General features: G+C 36.6%; 1 long non-coding RNA gene across 1 annotated transcript; it reads right to left on the reverse strand.

Moving 5' to 3' along the window:
- Positions 1-2,965: 2,965 nt before the first annotated feature.
- LOC113470038 lies at positions 2,966-3,813 on the reverse strand. The gene is made up of 2 exons (XR_003393251.1): positions 3,435-3,813; positions 2,966-3,160 (listed from the first exon to the last, which is right to left on the reverse strand). It is a non-coding gene; the product is annotated as an uncharacterized LOC113470038 (long non-coding RNA).
- Positions 3,814-7,062: the final 3,249 nt, after the last annotated feature.

The raw sequence follows: 7,062 nt of genomic DNA on the forward strand, positions 1-7,062 counted from the left end.
CTTTTGCAATTTAATTTTATTGCTCCGAATTCTACGCTTTATTTTTTATCTCTTCGTAGGCAATTTCTCTTTACGATCATCTCTTTGGCGTTATTTTCTTCTTATCTCTTCGCCAGCTGCGAAGTGTTATCAGCAGCTTTTTCCCCAACAATATCAAGTATTCTGTTTCGATATTGCAGGATATAGCCATCTTATTCATCCGATTTAGACACCTTTTATCCAAACATCGGTACATAAATATAAAAATAGTTTATAGACCCAGAAAATCTTCGACCCTACAGAAAATCGAACCCGGGTCATCTAGTCATTCTAGTCGCGCACTGAACTAAAGAAGAAGTTTTTTTTTACATTTTTCTTTTCTCTTCTTTTTCTTCTTCTTCTTCTTCTTCTTCTTCTTCTTCTTCTTCTTCTTCTTCTCCTCCTCCTCCTCCTCCTCCTCTTTCTTTTTTTTTTCTTCTTTGTTTTGTTAATCCACTTCTCTGTCCCGTCCATCATTGTTTTCTTTCGTCTGTTCTGCTTGTTCTTTTCAATTCTCTAACGTACATAGCTTCCAGTGTTTCCTGTTAAGGTTTTCCTCGTGCTTAGAAGTTCACTGACCTTAACATTTTCTTCTCGCTGGGAGGTATATGGACATGTGACGACAATGGACAGTATACAGTATCAGGGCCGGACATAGGAGGTGTATCAGGTGTATGGACATGTGACGACAATGGACAGTATACAGTATCAGGGCCGGACATAGGAGGTATATCAGGTATATGGACATGTGACAGAATGGAACAGTATCAGGGCCGGACATAGGAGGTATATCAGGTATATGTACATGTGACAGAATGGACAGTATAGACTTCGGAATATACAGTGTGAGGTTCTTTAGAAAATTCGAAAAAAAGACATTCGGAAACAGAAAGTTTTAAATCGGGAGCTTTCGATGTCACTCAGGACATAATCTTCAGACCAAGATAGATGATGACTCTATCGCAGAAGGAATAGAAACAGAATATGTTTGAAATTAATATTTCAACGGCTTACTTTCTTTTTCTTTTTTGTTTTGTTAATCCACTTCTCTGTCCCGTCCATCATTGTTTTCATTCGTCTGTTCTGCTTGTTCTTTTCAATTCTCTAACGTACATATAGCTTCCAGTGTTTCATGTTGGTTTTCCTCGTGCTTAGAAGTTCACTGACCTTAACATTTTCTTCTCGCTGGGAGGTATATGTGACGACAATGGACAGTATCAGGGCCGGACATAGGAGGTATATCAGGTATATGGACATGTGACACAATGGACAGTATACAGTATCAGGGCCGGACATAGGAGGTATATCAGGTATATGGACATGTGACACAATGGACAGTATACAGTGTGAGGTTCTTTAGAAAATTCGAAAAAAGACATTCGAAAACAGAAAGTTTTAAATCGAGAGCTTTCGATGTCACTCAGGACATCATCTTCAGACCAAGATAGATGATGACTCTATCGCAGAAGGAATAGAAACAGAATATGTTTGAAATTAATATTTCAACGGCTTACTTTCTGGTGTTCTCTTGTTGACCCAGCACCTAAATGGGAAGTATTGTCTCTTCTCGCCCATCTGATGAGAAGCACATTACGGGATGGGCATCAACACAAACCACACGAGTCTAATGTAGCAGTTGTTTCATTGCTACGAAATAAAAACGGCGGTGAAACACACATCTTAAAAAAATAGTCAGGGAAGCCCTGCAAGCTTCAAACTCTTCGAAGTGTCAGAAATTGATAATTACAAACAAAACTACACGAAAACCTAACCACGGATCACAAACAGCATTAAATTTAACGAAAATAGAAGTCGATCATGCCGCGATGGTTAATTATGTACGGGATATTGATAGGAGAAAGCGGGGCGAAGTGGAACACCTAAACTTTGAAATGAGATACACTCGTGTGCAAAAAATCCGGGACAGATTTTGTAATAGGAACTTGAAAATAAAGCCCACAAGAAAACCAAAGCTGATATCTCGAAGACAACAACATGACCTCTTAGCTCGTACCAAAAAACGTTTCTAAATATTTTCAAATCATTCAGAAAATATCTTTTTTTCAAAGGAATAGAAAATCAAACTGTCCGGAATTTTTGGTTCAAATAAACTCTTGAATTAAGCAATTAAGCTTCTGATTGGCCAAAAAGTTTGAAATCAACCAATCAGATCGCTCCTTCCAAGATTTAAACTAAGCCTAAACTGCTAAACTTACATTGGGGTCCTGGTCGTCAGTGATTCCGTTCTACCCTTTGTTCCCCTAAATTATTAGATACCTACCATATATTTATGTATGGGGTAGATAATATTGTCAATAACATGGGGATAGGGGATGTATTTTCATAATCTGATAATGTAAGGCATCACAAAAACACGCGAAGTTCACCTCGCTACTAATTAACTTTGAACGAAAATTGTGTGAATTTTTCCGACATGTTAAAATTTAATATTCATAAAGTACCCCCCCCCCCTTTACGCTTACCTACCCTTTCAATGTCCCAAAATGCCAGTCAGCCAGTCTCATTAGTTTGGCAGGTAGCGCGCCTTTGTAAGCACTAGGTCGCAGGTTTCATTTCCGAACAGGACGAATTTTATCCTGAACGGATAATGTTCGTTCTCGGAACGGCTGGCTTTCTCCTCTCCTGTCTTCCTTCTCTCTTTGATTTCGGGACGATAAGACCTTAGCAGTTACAGTTCTATCTGTCAAACCTCTGACAAAAAAAATCTCTGCACTATGGAGTACTGAGTACTGATAAAATGTCTAACAAGATCACCCTTTCTTCTCTGTTTCAGCCAAGAGAAACCATATCGAAACAATGCGGGAGGAAGCAAATGGCAGTGGACAACTCCCGTGTCCATCAACAAATGAGGAAACACCACAAATATACCCAATCAGATGGTAGGACAAAATCTCAACTCCAAATATACCTACCCAGTATGATAGTAGGAAAAATCTGGCCTTTTGGATTAACAAATCAAAGTGCTAAAGGGGCTAAACCCATTATCTTAAACACTGATGCCCGATCTTACCACAGAGAGTTTTCAGTTAATCCAGAGTTTAAGAAATACTGGTACTTACCCAGTAAAAGATGGCAGGGCAAATCTATCTTTTTGGATTAACAAATCAAAGTGCTAAAGGGGCTAAACCCATTATCTTAAACACTGATGCCCGATCTTACCACAGAGAGTTTTCAGTTAATCCAGAGTTTAAGAAATACTGGTACTTACCCAGTAAAAGATGGCAGGGCAAATCTAGCTTTTTGGATTAACAAATCAAAGTGATAAAGGACCTAAACCCATCGTCGTAAGGTGTGTCCACACATAGTCGACCGGCCGTCGCGCGTCGATCGACGAGGTGAATCTCTGTTATCGAGGCAGCCTTTTTGGATTAACAAATCAAAGTGATATAAAGGACCTAAACCCATCGTCGTAAGGTGTGTCCACACATAGTCGACCGGCCGTCGCACGTCGATCGACGAGGTGAATCTCTGTTATCGGGGCAGTGTGGACGTATCAGTCGACATCGATCGATGGCCGGTCGACTTAGTGTGGACACACCTTTTAAGCTTTAAAACCTAATGCCATATCTTACCAAAGAGAGTTTTCAGTTGATCCAGAGTTTAAGAAAATACGGACCTGTGTAAATCATATGGGTGACGTCAACGAAAACCCTTGACACTGTGTTAACAGATCAGTCATAAGTCCTTTCTTTATACAGAAGAAGGAAATCTGAAGGTTTGAAAATGTTCGAACAGAGGAAAGAGGTAATCGATTAATTGCAGGAAGAGCAGGGGAAATCGAGGCAGTGTGGACGTGTCAGTCGACATCGATCGATGGCCGGTCGACTTAGTGTGGACACACCTTTTAAGCTTTAAAACCTAATGCCAAATCTTACCAAAGAGAGTTTTCAGTTGATCCAGAGTTTAAGAAAATACGGACCTGTGTAAATCATATGGGTGACGACGGTGACGTCAACGAAAACCCTTTTTTTTCCATTAGGCGCTTTAACAATGTTTTGTACATGTCGTTCGCGCCGAACGAAAACCCTTGACACTGTGTTAACTCTCAGTGGTAAGATGAGTAAGATCAGTCATAAGTCCTTTATACAGAAGAAGGAAATCTGAAGGTTTGAAAATGTTCGAACAGAGGAAAGAGGTAATCGATTAATTTTTTCAGTTGATCCAGAGTTTAAGAAAATACGGACCTGTGTAAATCATATGGGTGACGTGGTGACGTCAAAGAAAACCCTTGACACTGTGTTAACTCTCAGAGTGGTAAGATCAGTCATATCTCCTTTATACAGAAGAAGGAAATCTGAAGGTTTGAAAATGTTCGAACAGAGGAAAGAGGTAATCGATTAATTGCAGGAAGAGCAGGGGAAAAACGAAACTTTGGAAAAGTTTGGAAAAATGTTAACGAAGCTCAAATTAAGCGAAGTTTAAATTTGATAAATGAAAGAATGAAAGTTTTTTTTTCCAAATTAACGAGAATTTGGAGAGAGAAAAAAACGTTTGAAATATGTAGGATCTCGTTGGATTCTGGAAGGTGTCTTTTCTGAAGGGAAATATTTTGGCTACAGGGTGAAAGTTTGGAAAAATGTTAACGAAGCTCAAATTAAGCGAAGTTTAAATTTGATAAATGAAAGAATGAAAGTTTTTTTTCCAAATTAACGAAAAAGTTCGGAAAAATGTTAACGAAGCTCAAATTAAGCGAAGTTTAAATTTGATGAATGAAAGTTTTTTTTTTCCAAATTAACGAGAATTTGGAGAGAGAGAGAAAAAAACGTTTGAAATATGTAGGATCTCGTTGGATTCTGGAAGGTGTCTTTTCTGAAGGGAAATATTTTGGCTACAGGGTCCAAATTAACGAGAATTTGGAGAGAGAAAAAACGTTTGAAATATGTAGGATCTCGTTGGATTCTGGAAGGTGTCTTTTCTGAAGGGAAATATTTTGGCTACAGGGTGGGTATACTAAAAAAGTTGTAATCTTGTAATCATTAGAGTGTTGATTTGGAAAAAAAAGGTCGTCTAAAAATGTGTCCGTAAATTATATTTAAAATGTTACAAAATAATAACAATAATAATAAAGAAAAAAAAGTTTAAATGATTTAAAAGAATATTTATGTTCCTTATAAAGACTTTCTTTTGGACATTCGATTTCCATCTTTTAAGATTTTCTCTTTTCTGGGCACCCTGTATATTATTTCTATTTTTTTTCCTCCATTTGATTATAATTAAAAAAAAAAATGTAATTAGGAATGTACTTAAAAAAGTAATAAACCTTTTTGAGTTGAATAAATACAGAATTAAAAAAAAAGTTTTCTACATAATTGGATTTTCGATTAAAAAAGAAAGTATTTCTAAATATGCGATATAAAAATATAGACAAATTTACTACCTAATAAAGTTCTATAAATTAAAAATTTGCCGAAAAATCTCTTTTTCCTCCATTTGATTATAATTTAAAAAAAAATGTAATTAGGAATGTACTTAAAAAAAGTAATAAACCTTTTTGAGTTGAAAAAATACAGAATTAAAAAAAAAGTTTTCTACATAATTGGATTTTCGAATAAAAAAGAAAGTATTTCTAAATATGCGATATAAATATAGACAAATTTACTACCTAATAAAGTTCTATAAATTAAAAATTTGCCGAAAAATCTCGCCTCTAAAACAAGGGGAATATGCTATGAAATATTTTATCTATTTTAAAATTAAAAATGATATTTTGTCATATTTTATCACATCTATGGGGGGAAAAAATAGCTGATTTATTTTTGTAGTTATTTACTGTCACAAATTTTGACAGGTTTTAGCTAAACTGGCACAGTGTAACTCTCCCCTACCCCTAGGTATTAAAATTAAATTTAGTTTTTATCTTTCTTTTTTTTTAGGACTGTATGCTTTATACTTGATGAATTTTTCCCCAACTAAACATATTTCACTTGTAGACCTATGCATTTTTTTTTCTTTTCTTCATAATGTTCTGTTTCTTGCCTTTGCTGGCCAAATATTTCCCAGTATTTTTTATATTTTTTTTCCTAATATTTTTTTTCCTATTTTTTTTTTTTTTTTTTTTTTTTTTTTTGGGGGAAAAATTTGTTTGATAGAGGGAATCATCTTGAAAAGAAGAATGAAAAACACCAATAACTTTTACTCTTCACAGTTGGGGGAGGGTTTTTTTTATTGTTTATTTAGACAGACATGTTTCGCCATTGCTGGCATCATCAGTGTAAAAATTGCACATAAGAAGAGTCTACTAACGTCATTCTGTGTCATAGTATGCCACACTGTACTTGCTATATAGAGTTATATAGCAGGGGTTTCCAAACTTTTGATTTCTGCGTACCACCTGACACCTCAAGGTTCTTTTGGCGTACCACCATACATCAACTTGGTGTGGTTTGGGGGTTCAATAAAGAAATTACAGCGCCGCAGGGGAAATTTCCGTGTTAATCGTAGTACGATGTCAAGTTTTTGGTGCATTGATTGTAGATATTTTCTCTCTCCCAATTAGGGTTACCAGATTTGTTTTTCGTATTTACGAGGCAAATCATAAAAATGGGGTTTTCAAATCTCTTCGCTTCCGCGTACCACTAGTGGTACGAGTACTACAGATTGGGAACCTCTGCCATATAGTATGCCAGTCTATGCCACTATCAGCCGGAGTACAGTGACCTCAATACTGTTTTTATCACTCTCGGCGAGGTGTTCCCAATGCAAGCAACTATTGGGCCGTGCGAATCCGCCAAGGTAAAAACTCAAATGAGGAGCTACCTTTCAGGTAGAAACGCACTACCATCACGTCACGTGAACTCATGGGGAGTTAGATAGATGTAGTTCAAAGTTTTCCCATAATATTGTAGGTAATTTCGTTCAGGACAGCCACACTACTATCACGTCACGTGACTGTCCTGAACGAGATTACCTAGCTATAATAATGGGTTTCAAAACCTCACCGGTCACATTAATTCAAAATTGAGACTATTGTTGAATAACGGCCGCCATACAATTGGTCTTTTTTTTACAGAGGGAACTGTAACT

The sequence above is a fragment of the Diaphorina citri genome, unplaced genomic scaffold (assembly GCF_000475195.1).
Source record: "Diaphorina citri unplaced genomic scaffold, Diaci psyllid genome assembly version 1.1 scaffold1351, whole genome shotgun sequence".
In the NCBI taxonomy this organism is placed as follows: Eukaryota; Metazoa; Arthropoda; class Insecta; order Hemiptera; family Psyllidae; genus Diaphorina; species Diaphorina citri.